Source organism: Ambystoma mexicanum, chromosome 4q (genome assembly GCF_040938575.1).
Source record: "Ambystoma mexicanum isolate Mex_15411 chromosome 4q, UKY_AmexF1_1, whole genome shotgun sequence".
Lineage (NCBI taxonomy): Eukaryota > Metazoa > Chordata > Amphibia > Caudata > Ambystomatidae > Ambystoma > Ambystoma mexicanum.
In genome coordinates, this window is record NC_090928.1 from 55,527,864 (window position 1) to 55,548,984 (window position 21,121).

The following is a 21,121-nucleotide window of genomic DNA, read 5'->3' on the forward strand; positions in this document are numbered from 1 at the left end:
GGTAGCAGTAGCGGAGCAGCCAGACTTATCTCAAGAGCAAATGAGCAGTAGTGGAAATTACACAAAGGGACCACAATTACTGTGACTCAAGCAAGCACTGACTCAAGGTTTTTGGTTGAAAAGTAAAAGTACATTTATTTCAGAACCATCTGTTGGTAAAACACTTCACTTCTATTAAATTAAATTTACACGAAAAATACACTACAATTCACACGAAAAATACACTACACACAACCAGTTCTCTTGGTGTAGAACAACTCAAGGTAAGTACCTTCTGTTTTGACGGACCGGTGTTGTGAAACAAAAGACGTTACCGGGAATACATATGCGATCACTTTTTGACAGTTCGGTCTTACTAAAGATACGCGTATCCGCGACAAGAATTGTTACCAGGGCAAAGCATACTTAGCACCTGGGTTAACCAAAGAGAGTTGGGGGCAAAAATCATAGGCAATACTTTTGTCAAGGCAGACAGAATTAGAGCATACTTGCTGACATGAAAATAAAAGCCAATAGGCCGGAGCCAGTGTCAAGTGAAACCGGGTTCCTGTTGTCGAGGATTACACAGTCAGACAGTTCAAGATTCAACGTTGCCAGGAGTACTTGGATATTGTCAACAGAGGAAGCAAAAGTTATAAGAAGGAGGGAAGACAAGGGCAAGCCTTGGATGAGGAGAAAAAGGATTCACCCTAGTTCCTCGAAGCTGGACACAGTACCTTATTCAATGAAGAAGCTGGTGCCACAGCAGTTGTTCCTGGTAGTTTCCTGGAGACCCACAGTTCCTGGAGCTTCGGTCGTGGAGACAAGAAGGACGACGTCTGGAGGGGTCTGCACTACTCAGGGATGAGGCCAGCAGCAGCAACGGCGAATAAAGGGTGCGCTCCTTTTAAACAGGAGAGGCTCTTCAGATGGCTATCCGGACCACTACAGCAGTGTGCAGCGATTTCGACCACGAAGAGGATCCTCTGGCCGTGGAAGATGAGCTGGTTGACCCCACCAGGCTCAAGGGAAGAAGACTCCGGACTGGATCTTCTCTGGTCGTTGAAGGGTAGATAGCTCAGGACTGCAGCAGGGCTTCACTGGGACGGGGTAGTTGCAGCAGCCGTCTTCTTCTCCGCTTCTCTTCGGTTCCTTGTAGTTCCTGTGGCGACTCTGACTTCCAGCCCAAGAGTCCTGCCTTTTATGTGAAAATCCCCCATTCACACAGCCTGGCTGTCAATCACGCAGCAGGGGGGTTGTCCAGCCCAGACAACCACCTCAGCCAATCATGGCAAAGTGCGACTTGGGTTTCCTAGGATACCCTGTGCAAGAGGTGACTACACCCCTCCCTCACATTCAGCCCAACTAGACACCCAGACGCTCCTCCATCTAGCTCCCTTTGTCCCTTCTGTCATTTCCTGTCATGACGGTCCCTCGGGAGGGCTGTCTTAAAGAGGTTACTTCTTATCATTGCACACAGCAGCTTACACTGCAGTGCAATGGGGTTCATTTTTGTTTTGCCCTAGACTAACACTCAACAGATTTTTTGGTTACTCTAGAGGTGCTTAAAAGATGGGCTGGTGGCAGCAGTGACTTTTCCCCACTTTTTGGAGAATTTCGTTTTAGCTTAACCGCGTTTACCGCGTTTGGCTACTTACTGTGGCTACTAGTCAAACATGGCTGTGCCACAAGGTTTTTCGCCCATTCTTTTTGCATCTTGTTGTTTAGCCTTCTTCCTGGCCTCAGAGGGTAGAAAGATCCTTATAAGGACTTCCAGTGCCCAGCGAAGCAGCAGCTTTTGGCGGGCTACTGGAGGGCTTTATGTGTTTGCAGGCAGAATGTGGGCTAGGTCAGTCTGACCCTAATACACATCTTGGTTTCTGTGTGTCTGAGTGGTATGCATGAGTGTCCCCAACAGTGGTCCTGATTGGACCACTGAGGGGTGTGTGTGTGGGCTAGTTCTGCCATTGGCTAGTGGGAGTTTCGACTCCTACCTGGCTTTTAGGATAAGAAGAGGGCCCCTGCATGCATTTCTGAGAGATCCTGGAAGAACCTAAAGGAGCCAAGAATCCGCCCAGCTGAGAAGACCCGCAAAGAAACCTGTAACCTGCCTGAAGGAGACCTGGCAAACAACTTCTGCTGCAGTCCTGGTGGAGCCCTGTCTGTCTCGTGATCTTCAGTAGACCTGCAAAGGTGCTACGACCCCAGGAGTGGAGGGACCATCCATTCCCGAAGCCTACTCGGTGCCGGGCACAAAAACTGCCTTTGTAAGCACCTGGGAATCGTCCTGTGGCTGACCAGCTTCGTTTTTGGGCTACCGGGTTATCTTCGTTTCCGTTCCGAGTTTCTGCCTGAAACTTGGCACACCCTCAGCTGCCACTGCAACAACACCCTCTGTGCGAAATTTCGGCGTACTAGTGCGAGAGAGACCGGAAAGTCCGACCGCGGCTACTGAATCCTGCTGCACCGCTGTGCGCGGCGTGCACGGTCCAAAACCTACTTTTCTGACCCGCCTCCAGTCACGAGAAGGGTGCTGCATCATTTGTTTCTGCATTTCTTCATCAAGAGTCCCTGCACCAGCAAAATATCCTAACCGGAGAATCACTCGAACCTGCAACCCGTGAAAATCGAGTACCACGGAAGTTGGCGGGAAAAGCAAGCCAGGACACCCTTCCTTTGTTCTGGAAAGTCTTGGGAAGATTCAGAGTGAGGGGGATAAGTTACTGAGCTTTTAACATACCCCTTCACTCCCATTATAAGTCAATGGACTAATAATAACCTTTATTCTAACACTATTGGCTTTGCCATTACTTGCCTTGGCAAGACTTCTGACTGTTGGGGGTAATTTTGGGCACTTGTCTATATTGACCCCTGGCTCTAAGAATCCATCACTGGACCCCAGAGACCCTATCTACATTTTCTCCTACCTCCTGAGTTCTGTGTCTTTGTATCCTGAACAACAGGGCAAAAGGCCCCAGGCAACGTAGGGTTGGACAATATTAGTTAGGGACAATCTCTGTGGACCTTTCTGTGTGTGATACTCATCTATTCATTCCCTTGCAGGAGTATTTTGATTTGTATTATCCACTTGAACCTGTGACTGTATATATGTATTTTAGTTTGATGGTATGAATCTACTTGCTTGTGTTCATTTTTCTTATAGTGTGTTTAGCCATAATTAAATAACTTTATTTTTATACATCCTGTCTAAGTGTAATTTGTTACTCCCATTGTGTGACCTCATTGTGGACCCTTTACACTCTCCCCCTCTGAAGATCTTAGCCTAAACCACCTGTCACTGCTACCTTAAACTGGTTTGGCTACAGCTTCCCAGAGTTGGCACTGTCACAATATAGGTTGGCCTTCTATACATCTGTCCACCAGGCCAGAGTATCTGTCCACCAGGCCAGCTGTATTGAAAAAGGACACACATAACTGAGCGCAGATATTGCTCACATTGTATTCTAGAATGTGTAGATCCTGCCAAATCCCATCCTCCTGGAAAAAATCTGTGCTTATACCAGTATATAAAAAGGGGGAGCGAACCTCAACTGCCAACTACCGCCAACTTTCCATGCTAGATGTAACTAGCAAAATCTTTAATACTCTGGTTCTAAAAGAAATAGAAAACTCGGTCACTAAAAAACAGATCCTGAATTATGCACAAACGGGCTTTAGGCCAGGGGCAAGCACTACCCATAATATTAGGGTCCTTGATCAGTTAATTCATAATACCATGACCTGTAAGGAAGCTACACTATATATTGTCTTTGTGGACTTTACTAGTGCTTTTGATCTGGTGGGCCGGGACATCCTGTGGTCAAAGTTGAAGGGCATGGATTGCCCTAGGTGGATTTTAAATATACTGATAGCATTGCATAGTAACACCCCTACTAGGGTTCGACTTAATGACCAGGGTGAGGTCACAGAGGAGATCTGCATTAATGTGGGAGTTAAGCAGGGCTGCGCAACCGCGCCCATGCTGTATAATCTCTATATAGCCGACCTATTGGATTGTATGTCATCAAAGTCAAATTGTCCACCCAAATTGAGTGAAACAACAATTACGGGAATGCTTTATGCGGATGACTTGATCCTCTTTGATCGCACGATGTCTGGTATTAAGAACATTCTAAATGAGTTATTGGTATACTCCACACAGTTGGGACTGGTCATAAATCTGGAAAAAACTAAAATAATGACTATTGCAAGAAAAGGTCCTAAACAAACTGGTATTGATACTAATGTGGGAACAATAGCGGTGGTGGAGCAATATCCGTACCTGGGTTTGGATTTTAAAGCTCTGTCTGAGTACAAAGCAATAATACAAAATAAAAAAGGGAGAGCAAAATTACTCACCCTCCAGGCCTGTAGATTTGCAAAAGGTACTGCAGGTTTTAGCATGGCCGGTATCCTGAAATTGTACCGGCAATGCTTTGTACCCACAATTCTATATGGCCTGGAGGCACTATCCATGCAAGACCTAACTTGGCTCAACATTTTAGAAGGCCATTACTGGCGTGCTGTTTTTGGACTGGGTCCTTCCTGCTCAGTACAATATTTAAGATTAGAACTGGGGCTCATTTCCCTGAGAGGGATGACACTACCTGCGCGAGGCTCTTTTTATCTGAAAGCCCGCGCAAATCCCAGTTGTAAATTGCTCAGGTTGGCAGGGCAAAGCTATGATTCGGAAAAAAATCCTCGAGGTAGATCATAAAAAGAGTTGAATGAATCATTATTTGAAGAAATTGCATGGCCTTATGAAAAATTTAAACATCTGCCATACGTTCACCAAAAAAAAGCATTCAAAGACAAACTGAATAAGTGGGATTGGTGTATGAATACTGACCACTTATCCTCGCTTTGTGGGTACGAGGCAGTTTCACACGTCACTCACAGATACCTAAAAACTCAGGCTTATTTACTGCTTTCCCCGGCTCCAGAAGTTAGACGGTTCCTATTACAATTAAGAACAAATCAGTTACCGGTCCTCACTATTACTGGCCCCCGATCGAATATCCCCTGAGAGGCTGGGATATGTCGAAAATGTCAGGGCGCAGGTGCATTAGAAACCACCCGACATGTCCTAACGCTCTGCCCAAAATTGGGCTCTATATTTATGGGTGCATATGAAAAATGGGTGCAAAATTATGAGGCAATAAAAGAAGAAGAATTCTGGTATGGCTGTTTAAATACAGTCTCCTTAAGCCTTCAGTTAGCACTTTTCAGGGTATGGACCCATATCAAACCTCTACTCTAGGTATAAATATAAATACATCTGGAAGCCGGAATATCACTCTGACTTTGTGGCTATGTGAACCTATGGTTTTGTAAATGCCTATAAATTGTTGATCATGATATACCCTTATACTTAAACAATGATAGTTAATTGCTTTTTAGGTCTTAGACCTTAAAGATCATATGTTCCCTGTTTTATATTGTGTTTTATATTGTAGTTTGTTATCTATGTTGTATTTTGTTTTATTTATCTTAATCTCTTCATATATATTTACTACGTTCTTGTTTATTATGTATTTGAGAAATGTATGAGTTGTGTAAAGTCCAATTTTTGGATTGTATCACAATAAAGTATTTATTATTATTATAGAAAATCAGTCTTAACATAAAGCACTTCCTGCAGTCTCCCCCATCCCTGGGGACACGGCCAACTGCAGACACCTTCTTGCTGATGGTGTCCCAGATGTGGTTGCAGCACTTTCAGCGTTTTTTTTATGGTGCGCCCCGTAGAGCTCCTCATAGTGCCCTAACACCTCCTCCACAAGGAAGTTGAGCTCAGACTCCCTAAATTTCGGCTTACGGATCCGATCCTGGGCTGACTTGCCCCTTGCACACTCCATGGGATGAAAAAAAAAGAATGTATGTACATGTCCAGAACTATCCACAATGTAAGTCACAGGGTTCCATGATCCCAAAAACAAAAGAAACCTATCAAAAATCTAATAAAAAAAACAGAACTATATACAAAAAGGAGAAGCAAAGTCCGTGGACTCCAAATCAGAAATGAAACAAAAGGAAACCTATGCCTAAATAACTATGTACAAAGGCAGTGGGCTAGTCCGACGGCTCACTTCTTGATGTTCCGGGCCAGGGCATCATTGAACTCCACGTCAATGTCCCGGAGGTGAGCCTGTTCCCTGGCCTAGAGGGCTCGCAGGGATGTTGCCATGGACTCCTCCAAGTCCCTGCGAGTTGCCAGGAGGCTCTCAGCCCGCCTCAACGCTCGGTGCATGGAGTTCTCCGCCCTGACCATCGTGAGCTACGCCCGCTGCCGCTCTGCATTGATTTGCTGGCAAAACCACTGCTACACGGTAGACACTTGCAGTCCTGGGTCCTCCTGCCCGTCGGCCGATGCATGCCCCCAGAATGTTGTTGGCCCCGAGTGATGACGCCTCCCACGCTGATCCTGCTGCTGCCTCAATGCCAAATTCCTCTGCCACCACAACGGCCTCCGGGCTGATGGAATCCCCTGGTGCCGTTGTGCACGTGCCCTACTTGATGATGCGTGCACATCCCCCATTTGCTGGGATCCAGTTGGTGGTGTGACCACCCCTGCTGGACTCCCGACTGTGGCAGGGATGTACTCTTCACCAGCCTGGCCGTGGGCTCTGGGGCATCTCCACAGGGGGTCCAGGTGATACATGGGCGGGAAGACGGCAACGAGGACAACTGGCGCATAAGGGGTGCAGTCGAGGAGGGGGTCACAAGAGCGTTCAGCACATGGATGAACCCTGCGCCAGTGACCTCTCCTTGCAAGTCGAGGTGGCCAAGCAGGTATTCGAAATGACGTGCACTGTCCTGCCTAGAACCATGCACGTCATCCCGAATATCATGCGTGCGCAATGCCACACCGACTAGGACAGGCTGCACATGGTCACGGATTGCCACGTCCGCAGGTAGAGGACGGGCAGTTGTTGTAGATGCATCCCCTACCTGCGTACGGGCCTGGACCGAGGCATCCCTGCTGGTAAGGGATGATGCAGTCACAGGATCAGGTACAGGATTACACACAGGCACCTCCGTGGCAACCTGTGCTGCCTCCTGCCCCTGGACTGCACCACTCGCACCAGTGGAACCACCCCCTTCAGGCCCCATGCATGAAGCTGATATGGCCTCCTCCTCAACCACATCCCCCACCAACCTGGATGACTCGATGCCGTCTTCCTCAGTATGGCCCTCTGGGGGCTCAGCTGCCCCTTTTGCCGCCGAAGAGTCCACCTCCAGCCTTGGCCTCTTGGACCTTCCCTTGGCAGCTGCGACCATGGACGCGGCACCAGACTCCTCACTCCCGGAAGATATAATAACCTGGGAGGGGAGCTGGGCCTTGCCTCTCTGGCTGGCGGTGGCATCCCTGCCGCTGGGCTCCACAGCACCATCTCCACCCTCTTCATCAGTCGACACTGCAGACAGGGAGAGACAGAACACAGGAATCAGGTCACCGTACAATGGTCTGCTACACACATGACAGTTGCACATGAGTGTCAGTGTCAGTCATCACAGATGGCATCACACTCTCCAACACTCATGTCATTTGAACCCACACACATGCACAAATAAACTGGGATCGTCATGCAGCAGGCATCAGTATACATACAAACGTAACTGCATGAACATCCAAAGGTTGGCATGACATCACAAGCAACATGGGGAGTGGCGATCACATGCACACACGCCACCAGACAGACATGCATCTGTACATCTCCACCACCTGTCACAGTGCAATCATCAGCAACTATGTCACATCTACCAATCAGGTACCCCGATGTCCGGGTCACATGCATCCATGGAGTCTCACTGTCACACACATGCCAAACAGACACACGCACATGTACACCGTGCACGTACATGAAGGTGGGACCAGCATCCATGTGTCACACCCCAACCATGGCATAGTACATACACAGAAATGCAAACATGTGTGCATCTCCACATGCAGTTGGGCATCATGCATTTCAACACATACATCATTGATGTGCATCACACATGACTGGACTCACATGCAGAACGGGCATGTCCCTGCACACACACATCCATACATGGGCCATGTCAGACATATGTCCAAGCTGCACACTCCTGCCACACCTCAACATGCACTGTGTGGAATGGGACACATGCTCTCAGACACTCAATGCTCGACTCCAGACGGGTCTGCCTCTCTAGAACCTGGTGGTCAAGCGCTGGGTTGATGCGTTCCAGGATCCTCATCTGGTCGTTGTTAAGTTGGACCTGGCGCCCCATACCTCCGCTGCACGCAAGAGGCGCCGGGCCTTCATGAGGGTCCTGGACCTGTAGTCCTTCCAGCGCTTCTGGATGTGTTTCAAGTCGCGGGTTGCCACCCCTCCACGTTGATGGCAACCATGATGTCCGACCAGGTCCTCTTATGTCCTTCCTTGTCGGTGCACAATTGTCTGAAGAGGCAGGACTTGCTCCACCAGGATGCCAACTTCTGTAGCTGAGAAGCTGACAGCCCTCTGCCTCTCTGGCTGGGGGTTGCCAGTGGTCTCAGATGGTGTTTGCCCCGACATGACAACCCTCAAGGCACATGTGGGTGGGCAACTTGGTCCTGCACTGGGCTGTGGAGTGATGGAACAGCAATCGGGAATCTTCTGTTCCAGCAGGGGTGGTTGAAGCAACTGGACCCCTGCAGATGGATAGCAGGACACGTGGGCAGCAGGCAGGCAGGCAGCAGCAGATGGCTCGTGGGTGGCTGCTCGGAGCTCTGGCGGCAGGATAATGGTCTTCTGGGCAGGAGCGTGGTCTTCCGTGTGTTGTCGCGTGGCCAGCTCAATGCAGAGTGATTTAGCACGTGAAAAAACAGTACGTCAGCGTGTAATTCGAGGAAAGGGCCTTAGCGCGTAAGTGACGTGACGCGCGCTGGCGTTTCCCTCGGCACAGGTTAAAGGTGAGCGCGAGCCAGCAGTCCGCTGTACGTGCTTTTCGTGGAGACCGACGCGTGTGTTGCTACTTCTGTCACAAGTCTCTCGCCTTCTCACCTGTTTCTCCTGTTTGCTTGTGACCTTCTTTGGTGATTTCTTTTGCACGGTCCGTATTTGTATAAGACCGTGTGCTGATCTTCGGATTCCAGCGTGAGAATGATGTTTCAATTCAAGGATACGTTCAGATGTCCAGGACAGAACCACGAAGGAACAATGTCCGAGCTCGGAGGCACGGAACGCCGTGACTCGAGCGCAGGTGAAAATCCATGAAGTTTGAAGGTAAGTTTGAGGAAAGGAAAGAAAGGAGGAGGATTCAGGGAACCGGGAAGCAGGATTCAAGAAAAAGCCCCAAGCGAACTCCGGCAACACACGTCCAACTACAGCGAGCAGAAACGTAGAGACGCGCAGAGCGTCAGGGGGCGTGTCTGTTTAGTAGTACGTAGTATGCAGAGCGTGGAGAGCAAGACTGGCAAGCTGCATTCCGTATCAGGTGGCCATGTTGGGAGGATTAAAAGGAGGCATCCACATAGCTTGGTTCCTAAGAACCAAGCTATGCGGTCTAGTGTTTTGGGTGTGGTAGCCTAGGGACTACATTACCTGGACTATTTTGTTGGGGCTATTTAAACCACACCCGAGCAAGACAACATGGTTCGCGTTACTTTGCAGCTTTCAACGTGACACTCACCGTGTCTAGCTATTCTCTCGAACCTCGGAGAAGCAGAACCTGCAAGGAGACAAAAGGAACATCATTAGCAGCAGCATCTTACCTGCAGTTTTCATCTTTAAACACTCGCAGCTACTGAGAACAGCTTCCTCGAATCTGCATGCCTCACGGAGAGAACGACCTGAAAGAGGAAGATAGAGGCAACATTAAAGAAAGCAGTAGAGGCATTTACAAATTACGAACTGCTCAAAAGGCTTACCTGGCTGGTCGCCTCTCGGCTGGCACCACTCCGGACATTCCACTCGCGCTGAAGAACACCGCGACCTATAAGGAAGGAAAACACAGGTTAGCAAAGGCAAGACTTTGCAGCGCTGCGCATAGCGCTTACTTACCACATCATAGCGCTTTCAATGGGCCATCATTTACCAGCGGGGCTCAGCCAAGCCAGTTCGCCGCACTGATGCTCTGCATACCTAAGGGAGAAAAAAAGAGACATTTTAAACAAAGAAAGTCATGCAGGATAGCAACAAAACTAAAGAACAGCAATAAGACCTACCTGAACAATATGAAACGGGCCAGCGTGAGTGAAGTAACTGGACCGCACTCGCCCATGAAAGACAAAGCGCCCCTGCAAAGAAGGCAGGACTGAGAGCACGCCTAATTCTACCACAAGGTGACGAGAGGGCACCAGACTGAAATCATACAGGGGTGGAGGGAGGATACTTACCCCAGTCGGTCAGTCTTGGACACAGTCCTCCAGTATTTGCAGGCAGAACCTTCCCCACAGACCACATCAGGGCAAAGCTGAGAAGCATACCAGTGAGTAACCCGGCTGGGTGGCGTCCCTGTGGATACCAGGTGAGCGTAACAAGTATGCCTCCTCTGAAGCCCAGCTCCTCCGGGTTTGCCTGGATGGATAAGATGGTATCTTCGAATCAGCCTGGGGGCATTCATGTTTGACATGGGTTCCCAGGTGCGCTCACTAGGAGGATACCCTTTCCATTCGACCAAATATTGTAGTTGACCACGTCGGTACCTAGAGTCACAAATTCTGGAGACCTCATATTCAAGTTGGTCATTGACAATCACTGGGGTAGATCTTGGAGCAGTTCGAGGGGGCTGAACATAAGGTTTCAACAGAGAGGTGTGGAAGACTGGATGGATCCTTTTCCATGATTCTGGTAGTCGGAGTCGAAAGGCCACTGGATTGACGACTTCTTTTATAGAAAAGGGTCCGTAATACCTAGGAGACAATTTATTTGGTCGTAGGTGACGTGGGAGGAGTTTTGAGGATAACCAGACCTTATCGCCTATTGAATAGGAAGGCCCTAGTCTTCGTTTGGAGTCAGCATAATGTTTAACGTCTCTTCAGGCCTTTTCTAGGTGTTCCTTAGCTTCTTTGTGCACATTGATTAGTGTGTCAATCCAGGAATCAACCGCAGGAACTGGGGTAGGGTGTGGAAGAACGGACAGCAGGACTGAAGGATGAAATCCTTGACTACAGAAGAAAGGACTGGTTTTGATAGTTGAATGATCCGAATTGTTGTATGTGAATTCGGCCACAGGTATTAAGAGTGACCAATCATACTGGACCTTAGTGGCGAAGCAACCAACATATTGTTCCAGGGTTTGGTTTACACGTTCAGTAGCCCCATTAGTCTGTGGGTGATAACCCGAAGACAAGGTACGTTGGATTCCCAGTATATGACATAACTGTTTCCAGAACTGGGTTATGTACTGGGGTCCTCGGCCAGAAATGATCTTGGAAGGTAGCCCATGAAGCCGGAATATGTGTTCTAGAAAAATCCCAGCAAGTTCGGATGAGGATGGTAACTTGTTTAAAGGTGTAAAATGAGCCATATGTGTGAACAGATCAATGGCAACATTATGGTTGTGTAGCCTCTGGAAGATGGTAGTTCCACGATAAAATCCATGGCAATGATTTCCCAGGGTCTTGTTGGTATTGCTGGTTGGAGCAGGAGACCTGCTGGTCTTTTATTGTTATGTTTGTTCTGATTGCAGACTGCACAAGTCTGAACTTGGATCTTGATATCATCCTTCATCCTGGGCCACCAAAACTGTTTTTGTATTAGATGAAGGGTGTTGGTGATGCCACGGTGTCCTGAATGGAAGGTATCATGACATAGGCTTGTGATTTTTTGTCTCAGTCCAGGAGTAGGGATAACCAACCGATTATCCTTGAAGAGATATCCGTCTTTTGTTTTGCGTTTCCATCGGTTGTTTCTCTTAAACTCCTTAAAAAGGTTCCGAGGACTGAGTTTGGATTTGAATATCCCCCAGGAGAGTAATTGCTTGAGCAACAAATATAGAATTGGGAAACATTTTAGGAAAGGTCCAATCTTCAAGGGGTTCATAATCAGGATGTCTGGATAAGGCATTGGCTATTATGTTATGTGTTCCAGGGAAATGATGGATTTGAAATTGGTATTGAGCAAAAAAGAAGGCCCAACGGGCTTGGCGACTGTTTCTACATTCCATGGATTATAGGACTTGAAGATTCCGATGGTCCATGTGGACTTGTACCGGGTGTTTGGCTCCCAGAAGGAGATGACGCCAATCAGTGAAAGCCTGACGGATGGCTAACAATTCCTTCTCCAGGACGGAATAATGAGTTTCACTGGGAGTCAAGGTGCGGGAGAGATAGGCCATGGGTTGTTCTAACTTGTCACCAAGTTCCGGTTTCCGGACTGCCCCAATGGCGTAGTCGAAGGCATCAGTTTCAACAATGAAGGGTCAGTCTGTGTCGGGTTGAGCTAGGATGGGAGCTTGTGTGAACTCCGACTTCAACCGTTGAAATGCTGAATCTTGGGCTGAGGTCCACTGAAAAAGGGTATCTTTATTTAATAATGTAACAATAGGATGCACGATCTCAGAAAATGCTAGAATGAACTTCCTGTAGAAGTTAGCAAGCCCCAGGAAGGATTGAATTTTCTTTACAGTAGTGGGAACAGCCCAAGATAGAATGGAATCAGCCTTCGAAGAATCCATTCCAGTCCCCTTTGGGCTAAGAACGAATCCGAGATAGTGAACAGTAGATACATGGAAAAGGCACTTCTCTGGTTTGGCCAGGAGCTTATGTTCACGTAGGCGTTGTAAGACTGCCCTTACGTGCTCTTCATGTTTTAGATGGTCCTTGGAGTAGATCAGTATGTCGTCTAGATATACAATGACGAAGAGGAACAGCATATCAGAAAATACCTGATCCATAAAACGTTGGAAGACTGCTGGGGCATTAGCATGTCCAAAGGGCATAACCAGGTATTCAAAATGGTCGAATTGTGTTCTAAAGGCTGTTTTCCATTCGTCACCTTCCTTTATGTGAATAAGATGGTAGGCACCCCTGAGATCTAGTTTTGTAAAGATGACTGCACCTCTGACTGCTTCCAGGATGTCCGAGATGAGAGGCAATGGATAACGGTCCTTGAGAGTGCATTGATTAAGGTCACAGTAATCTAGACATGGTCCAAGCTCCTTGGAATCCTTCTTGGGAACAAAAAATAGAGAAGCACCTGCCGGGGACTTACTTGGATGGTCGAATAGTTACATTTTCCAAATTGGTATCCAGGTATTCTCAGAGGGCCCTTTTTTCAGGTTCTGACAAAATAAACATTCTTCCAAAAGGAATTACTGCTGAAGGTTCAGTATCTATGGCACAATCCTCAGGTCTGTGGGGTGGTAGAGCTTGAACGATGGCGGTCGAGAATACATCTGTGTATGCCTGATAGGCCCTGGGAATCTGGATGACATTAGAGACGGTGACTGGTATTTGCTGAGTTTCTTGGAAGTCTTCAGAGGACTTTGTTAAGGTGTTTAGGGACAAACAGTGGGACATACAATGTTCCAAACCAAGAAACAAAGAGCCTGCTGCCCAATTGATGTAGGGGTTGTGCTTCTGTAACCAGGGCATATCTAGAATCATTGGATAGTGGGCTGATCTTATAATATCAAATGTAATCCTCTCTTGGTGGTGGTTTATAGAAAGAAGAAGCTCCTTGGTTTGAAGGGTTATGGGTCCTGAAGATAGGGGTCTCCCATCAATAGCTTCAACAGGTTGCATAGCCTCTCGTGTTTCGCATGGAATGTGATGAGTAGTGACCCAATCATGATCTATGAATATGCCCATGGCTCCGCAAAACACTAATGCCAGGATGGGGTAAGATTCTTTCTTGGAAGGCGATAGGAATGCCTGTAGAATCACAAGGTTATTTTGTCCAGGAGAGTTCAAGGAAGGAATTGATGTGGAGCAGACACCACTCTCCCAAAATTGTGTCCCATCTAGGATCAAGAGCTGGCGTTTTCAGAACGCTGTGGAGGAGCGATAGGGCACTCTCTCCCCAGATGTTTATTGGAGGCGCAACACATGCAGAGACCAGTGTGGATATGGCGCATCCTTTCTTGTGGGGGTAATGGGTCCACGGAAGGCCCCCAGCTGCATGGGTTCTGGATCCGAGGTCGGAGAAGCTGCGGGCTCTGGTCTGGGAGGATGGTCTATGGCAGCCTTTTGGAATGATGTCTTAGACTTATTTTTCTCCGCCTTTCTTTCCTAGATTCGAAAATCGATTTGCAGGGAAAGGTCCAAGAGGGCCGGGAAGGAATTTGGGCGAGCTACCCTGGCTAACTCGTCCTTTATTTCTTCATTCAGGCCTCTCCGAAAGAGGGTGAAGCTGGCCTCTTGGGACCAATCAGCTTCCTTCACAAGTTGTTTGAAACGGGTCACATAGGTAAGCATCTCCTGGGATCCTTGTTGAAAATCAAGTAGACGTTCTTGAGCGCTGTAAACCTGCTCAGGACGATCAAACATGGCTTTTATGGCTTCCACAAACCCATCATAATCATCCAGGAGGGCGTTGCCCGAATTGACTAGGGGGGATGCCCAGGTCAAAGCGTTACCAGTGAGGTGTGATATCATAAACCCCACCTTTGCTCTAGGGGTGGAAAAGTAGTAGGGTTTGAAGGTGAAATGTACCAAACATGAATCAAGGAAGGCACGAAGGGTCTTTGGAGAACCATCATATTTGTCCACTACTCCACCCAATAACACACTTTCCTTAGTAGCAGAATCACGAGACAAGACTAGCTGCTTTAAAGCAGTGTTCTCCGCCTTAAGATTTTGAACTTCTGTTGTAAGTTCCTGCATGCCTCGCATGAGGTCTTGAACCGCGGCTTCCATCTCTGTATCCGTATCGTTCTTTCAGCGTCTCAATTTGTCACAAGTCTCTCCCCTTCTCACCTGTTTCTCCTGTTTGCTTGTGACCTTCTTTGGTGATTTATTTCACACGGTCCGGGATTTGTATAAGCCTGTGTGCTGGTCTTCGGATTCCAGCGTGAGAATGACATTTCAATTCCAGGATACATTCAGATGTCCAGGACGGAACCAAGAAGGAACAATGTCTGAGCTCGGAGGCACGGAACGCCGTGACTCGAGCGCAGGTGAAAATCCAGGGAAGTTTGGAGGTAAGTTTGGGGAAAGGAAAGGAAGGAGGTTGATTCAGGGAACCGGGAAGCAGGATTCAGGAAAAAGCCCCGAGCGAACTCCGGCAACACACGTCCAACTACAGCGAGCGGTAGTGTTGAGACGCGCAGAGCCGCGGGGGCGTGTCTGTTTAGTAGTACGCAGAGCGTGGAGCGCAAAGACTGGCAAGCTGCATTCCGTATCAGGCGGTCATGTTGGGAGGATTACTGCATTCAGTCCTCTATGGGTCAGGGACCACGAAGTCCAAAATAGACGCAGGCGACGGTTCATGACAACTTCTTGTTGTTTCACACCATCACTTCACAGCGGATCGAGGCCGTACTTCTTCTTTTGGCGGGGGTCTTGTCTATGTGTTTTTCTTTCCCACACTAGTCAGACGGTGAGTCGTGCATGCTATTTTTACCACTGCGGGTCCCCCTGTGTATCGTGTACCCGTTTTCGAGGTCATAGTAGCCTGTGTGTCCCATGCGTACACGTTTTTTGTGTCCATGGGTCCCACCGTGTACTGCAGGAGGTTAATTCCACACACGCGGGCTACCGGGGGTTGCGTGCACGGTTTTATTGCAGATTTGGGGTGCCTGAGCGTTGCTTGACCCGTCATTTTCTCCCAGGGGTCACATACAGCCTTGCAGGAGCACAGGGGTACTGTTTACATCACGTACCCCACCCCCTTCAACCCAATTGCCCACTTGGGCAGGATGTTCTGCCACGTGTTGGTGCAGTCATGCCACCACCCCCTGCGTCTCCGGGAGATGCAGCTCTTGCATCTGACACTGGCACCCATGTGACCCGACAGTCAGTTTCATCTACTGTCATGGGCCCAACGGTAGTGGTAGCTGCAGGTGCAGCTGTGGCGACCACCACCCAGGCTCAGGGTCGGCCAGCACATGATGCGTTGGCACCTGAGGACTCCCAGGCTGAATTCCAGGTGGTCAGGAGGCACAAGCAATGTGCGCGCAGGCATGCTCTGACCGAGGCACATGTCCCTGGGGCAGTGTTGTCATCTACTGCCCCAAGCAGCTGTGTGTTGGCAACTGCATGGGCAGATGCAGACAACTCCACCCCGGCTGTGAGTATGCCAGCCAGGACTGTGTCGGTCACAGATCTTGGCACTGCGACTGTTGCTGTGCTGGGTCCTGTCAAGAACACCAAGCAGCCACTGACGCAAGTCAGGGCTTCCGTCCCGGTTCCAACTGTCACTCCCTTGGTCCAGTCCACCAGCACCACTGCCCCTACTGATCAGGGCGGCATTTGCCAGTCAGGGTGCGTACCACTGCCCAAAAGGAGGAAGGCTGCTCCTGCGCAAGAGGCTGGGACCCCAGACACGGCTCCGGCCTCCGGCACGTCGAGGAAGAAGTCTTTCAACAAGCAGGAACTGGACTTCCTTGTGGGCTATGTGTCGGAACACGAACGCAATATGCTAGTGGGCCCAAATTAACATACTACGCCTGCCCAGCGTTGGGCACACTGGAAGCACGTTGTGGATGGTGTTAGTGCATTCGGATATGAGGTGCACACAGCTCAGGACTGCAAAAAGGGTTGGGATGACCTCTGACGCTAAGCAAAAGCGTGCCTCTAATTATGCCATGACTCAGGTGACTGGCAGTGGGCCACGACCTGAGGAGGAAGAACACACTCCGCACTAGGAGATCGCTGCAGAGTTCATCCCGGCACAATTGATCGAAGGTGTGGGATAGATGCAGGATTATGATGCCCCGTCCAGTGAGTGTTGTTGCATGTTTGTCCAGCCCATGTGTTGTTTGCTTGTGTGATGTGTTGTGCTTGACTGCCACTACATGCTATTTGTACATGGTTCTCATGTGCGAGTCATGCAATGCTTCACTAATGCGTGCCTGTTGTGATGCATGCTTGACATGTGAAGCAGACGGGGACTGTCCTCATATCATGCACAAGCCTTTGAACTCACTCACTAGGCCACGAGATGTCCAGCCTGTTGCCCCCAGCAGCCGCAGAGGTCTGTTTTGCAGCGGTTTGCCGGGCGCCTGGGTCGCCGATGGCGGTGGCAGCTCCCATGGCGCTTGGCTGACAGAATGCCCTTGCTCATTCCCATGATGTCACAGCGCGGCAAGCCCTTTATGCAGGCACGAGACATGCTCTCACGATGGTCAACACGCTGGGCCATTACAATACACAAGCCTCTGAGGTGCTCACGTGATCCAGGTCGGAACCAGCGTGATGCGTCTATTTCCTGATCACGTGATCCCAGCCAGGACTCTTAAATCATCTGCGAAAACGCTGCACATTGCTTCTCAGCTGTTTCTACCAGCGTTTGGCGTTCCTGCATCTCGTTCTGATTTTCTTCGTTTTGACCTCGGATTACTCTTCTGGACTTCTGCTGCCTGACCCTTACCTGATTTGGTCTTCATAATGGACTGGTTTTTGCCCTCGACCTTGGACTTCCTCACGGACTGGAAACTGCAATTTCCCTCTGTTACTTCGCATTCGGACTCCTTGGTGTATCGATACCTGCTGGGGTTTTTGCTCCCATTCATTGCTTCAAGTCTCCCGAGCTCTCGTCTAAAGGTGTTCCAGTGGAGCGGCAGCCGTTGGTTTTTGCTTTACTTACCTTCCGCATTTTGGCTGCTTTCCTACTGAGGGAACAGGTTTGACATCTCTATTTATTATACATCACCAGACCCTTCTATTCTTCCCTGCACGATATCTGTTGGTAAGTGAGTGTACTTTACTATCCAACGTTGTTTTCCATGTTCTATTGCCTGGTATCATCCTAACCTGCCCATTTTTCCAAAGCAGCCATCCGGAGGGCCTGGCGTTCCTGTTCCTACCACCTGTGGCCCTAATCCTCGAACAGTGAGTTCATTTTATCTCGCTGTTGGTGGCTTAGGGACGGAGGTTTCTATACTTCACACGAACCTCGAGTCTTGACAGACTGAGAAGCCTCTCTTCGTGTGCGGCAAGGATCCCTCCACCGGTGACCCGGTGGCTGCTCTGGAACAGGCAATTACTGTCCTGCGTACTGACATGGCGGCAGCCATCTATCAACGCTTTGACACTATCCAAAGTGAGTGCCATGCACTGCCTGCAGACCCGGAATTTGGAGACCCCACCCCACAACCCGGCGCCTCTGCCCCTTCACCCCCTGCTCCTACCCAAGTAATTGTTCCAACCCCCTTTCTCTTTTTACTGCTCCTGAGAGGTTTCAAGGAGACCCCCGTAGGTTCCGTACTTTCCTGAACCAGTGCAAGTTACACTTTTTGTGCAGGCATTTACTGACGCCACCACTAAGGCGGCATTCGCCTTCTCTCATTTAGGGGGTATTGCAGCCACCTGGGCCAATCCTTTACTAGAGAGCGATAAGCCCGCTTTGTATGACTTTGACCTATTGATGACCAAAATGACCAAGGTCTTTGACATACGACATAAGGCACAGTCCCGAGACCTTGAGCTGCTTAATCTCTCCCAGGTTAAAACACCACTCATTTGAGTACATCACACGTTACAACCAGTTGGCCGTCAAAACTTCCTTGCCTGGAAACAAAAAGGCTGTGGTGTTCTACAAAGGGCTGAATGATGCCATGAAGGACACTTTGGCAGTGGTCCCCTCCTTACCTGTTCAGTACAACAACCTTGTAGACGTGGCCCTTCAGGTTGACGCCAGACGATCAGAACATAAATCTGAGTCTGGTTTTGTTTCTGTTCGTTCACAAACCAGCACAGAGCCTCAAGGTGAACCCATGCAAATAGGTGGGGTTTGCAGCCCGATCACAGCTACTGAGAGGGAACGAAAGGTGAACTAACGCCTGCTTCTATTGTGGCATCAACGGCCACTACGTTGAGGAATGTCCTCGGAGGCCCAAACTAAAAAACCCGGGTTTTCTGAAGGTTCGTCCCTAGATACGGGGGCACGGACAAGCTGAGAACCGACCCCCTTCTTGACCACACATGCCTATCTAGGGATGAAACCCATCTCCATCCAGGCCACACTTTTTCTTTCTTCGGATACCAGTCACGTCGTTCACCCAGTCATTGACTAAGATGCTACTGGTAAATATATAGGCATCTCCCTCGCAGCATCCTTGAACCTACCATTACAAAAGAAGAGCAAGCCAGAACCAGTCCAGGCCGTTGATGGAACATTCTTGATATCCGGTCCCATCAAACAACAGACTTCACCCCTGACACTAGTGCTTCAAGACACACATAAAGAGACCATAGCTTTCAATCTGATCACAACACCTCAATATGGTATCATCCTTGGGATCCCACGGTTACGGCTCCACAACCCTGTAGTGGATTGGGCCTCTGGTCGCCTGTACTTCGAGTCACCATTCTGTCATTCTTCCTGTCTTCTCCAGACTGCTATACTGGACTCTCCATCACAGCTGTTAGGGGTGGTCGCCCAGCTCACGATTAATGACCCTTACCCATGGAGGTTGAGCCACCCCAGCACATAGTGGGCTGTATAGCCTCCGGTATACCTGTGGAGTACCATGACTTCCTGGAAGTATTCGATAAAGGGTCTGCAGAATCCCTTCCTCCACAGAGACCTTATGACTGTCCCATAGACCTGTTACCAAATGCCAGTATACCTTCAGGAAGGCAGTATTCCTTGTCTTCATCAGAGGACCTAGTTCTCAAGGAGTATATACAGAACGCTCTACGCCTGGGCCACATCCGACCATCCACCTCACCAGCTGCCAGTCCTATCTTTTTTGTCCCTAAGCGGGAGGGGGATTTACGTCGTTGCATTGACTACAGGCGCCTGAACGCCGTTACTGTAAAAAATCGCTACCCTATACCCCTGATTGGTCCTTTACTGGACCGACTGACACATGCCTTGGTTTACACCAAATTGGATCTTAGAGGGGCCTACAATTTAGTCAGGGTCCGGGAGGGTGACAAATGGAAAACAGCCTTTTGTACCCGGTATGGGCTCTACGTATGCTTGGTTATGCCGTTTGGTCTCTGCAACGCTCCAGCCACATTCCAGAGATTCATGAATGACATATTCTCTGATGTTCTGGACATTATTGTTATCGTCTACTTGGACGATATATTAGTGTGCTCCCCTTCCATGGAAGAACACATTGTCCATGTTCGGGAAGTATTATCTCGTTTACGTATTCATGCTTTGTATGCTAAACCCGAAAAGTGTCTTTTTCATGTGGACCAAGTAGACTTCTTGGGGTTCCATCTGTCCCCAGGGGGTTTATCTATGAATGACTCCAAAATACGAGCTGTGCTGAAATGGCCAACCCCAACGACTGAGAAAGCGTTAGTCTTTTCTTGGCTTTGCCAACTTTTATAGACACTTCATAGCAGGGTTCTCCTCCATCACGGCTCCGCTCACTTCTATCACCAGCCCTAAAGTTCCCTTTCTCTGGACGGAAGTGCAACAAGAGGCCTTCGACAAATTAAAGACTGCTTTCACTGCCGCGCCAGTACTACAGCACCCTAATCCCATTCTCCCATTTATTGTGGAGGTAGATGCATCCTCATATGCTATGGGAGCAGTTCTGTCATAACCTTGTCAGTCAACTGGTCGTTTGCACCCGGTGGCTTTTCATTCAAGCAAATTCACTGCCACAGAGACACATTATACCATCACAGAAAAAGAGCTATTGGCCATCAAAGAGGCCTTCCAGGTTTGGAGACATCATCTCTTAGGGGCAAGCCAACCGACCACGGTTTATACTGATCATCGCAACCTACAAGACCTGGCATCCATGAAATGTGTAAACAGTAGGCAAGTAAGGTGGCATTTGTTTTTTGCCGCGTATGACTTTGTTATCAAGCATAGACCAGGAATCATACATGGAAAAGCTGACGCCCTCTCCCGCTCCCCGGGGGGTGAGGGGGTTTCTTTGCCAACTTAAACCGGAAAAAATTCTTGACAAAACTCACCTCATCTGTGTATGCACGCCCTCCCCTGACCTGTTGGAGGCGATTTGCTCATGGACTGCTACCCATTCCAAGATGCTCTCGGATTGGGATTTAGTCCTACGAGATGGATTGCCTTTTTTCCAGGAGAGGCTGTATTTACCCACA

General features: G+C 48.9%; 1 protein-coding gene across 1 annotated transcript in view; it reads right to left on the bottom strand.

Annotated features, from left to right (window-relative positions):
* The window catches only part of LOC138467193 (tropomyosin alpha-1 chain-like), a 996,954-nt gene that overhangs the window by 303,307 nt on the left and 672,526 nt on the right, over positions 1-21,121 (bottom strand). The window lies entirely within an intron of this gene.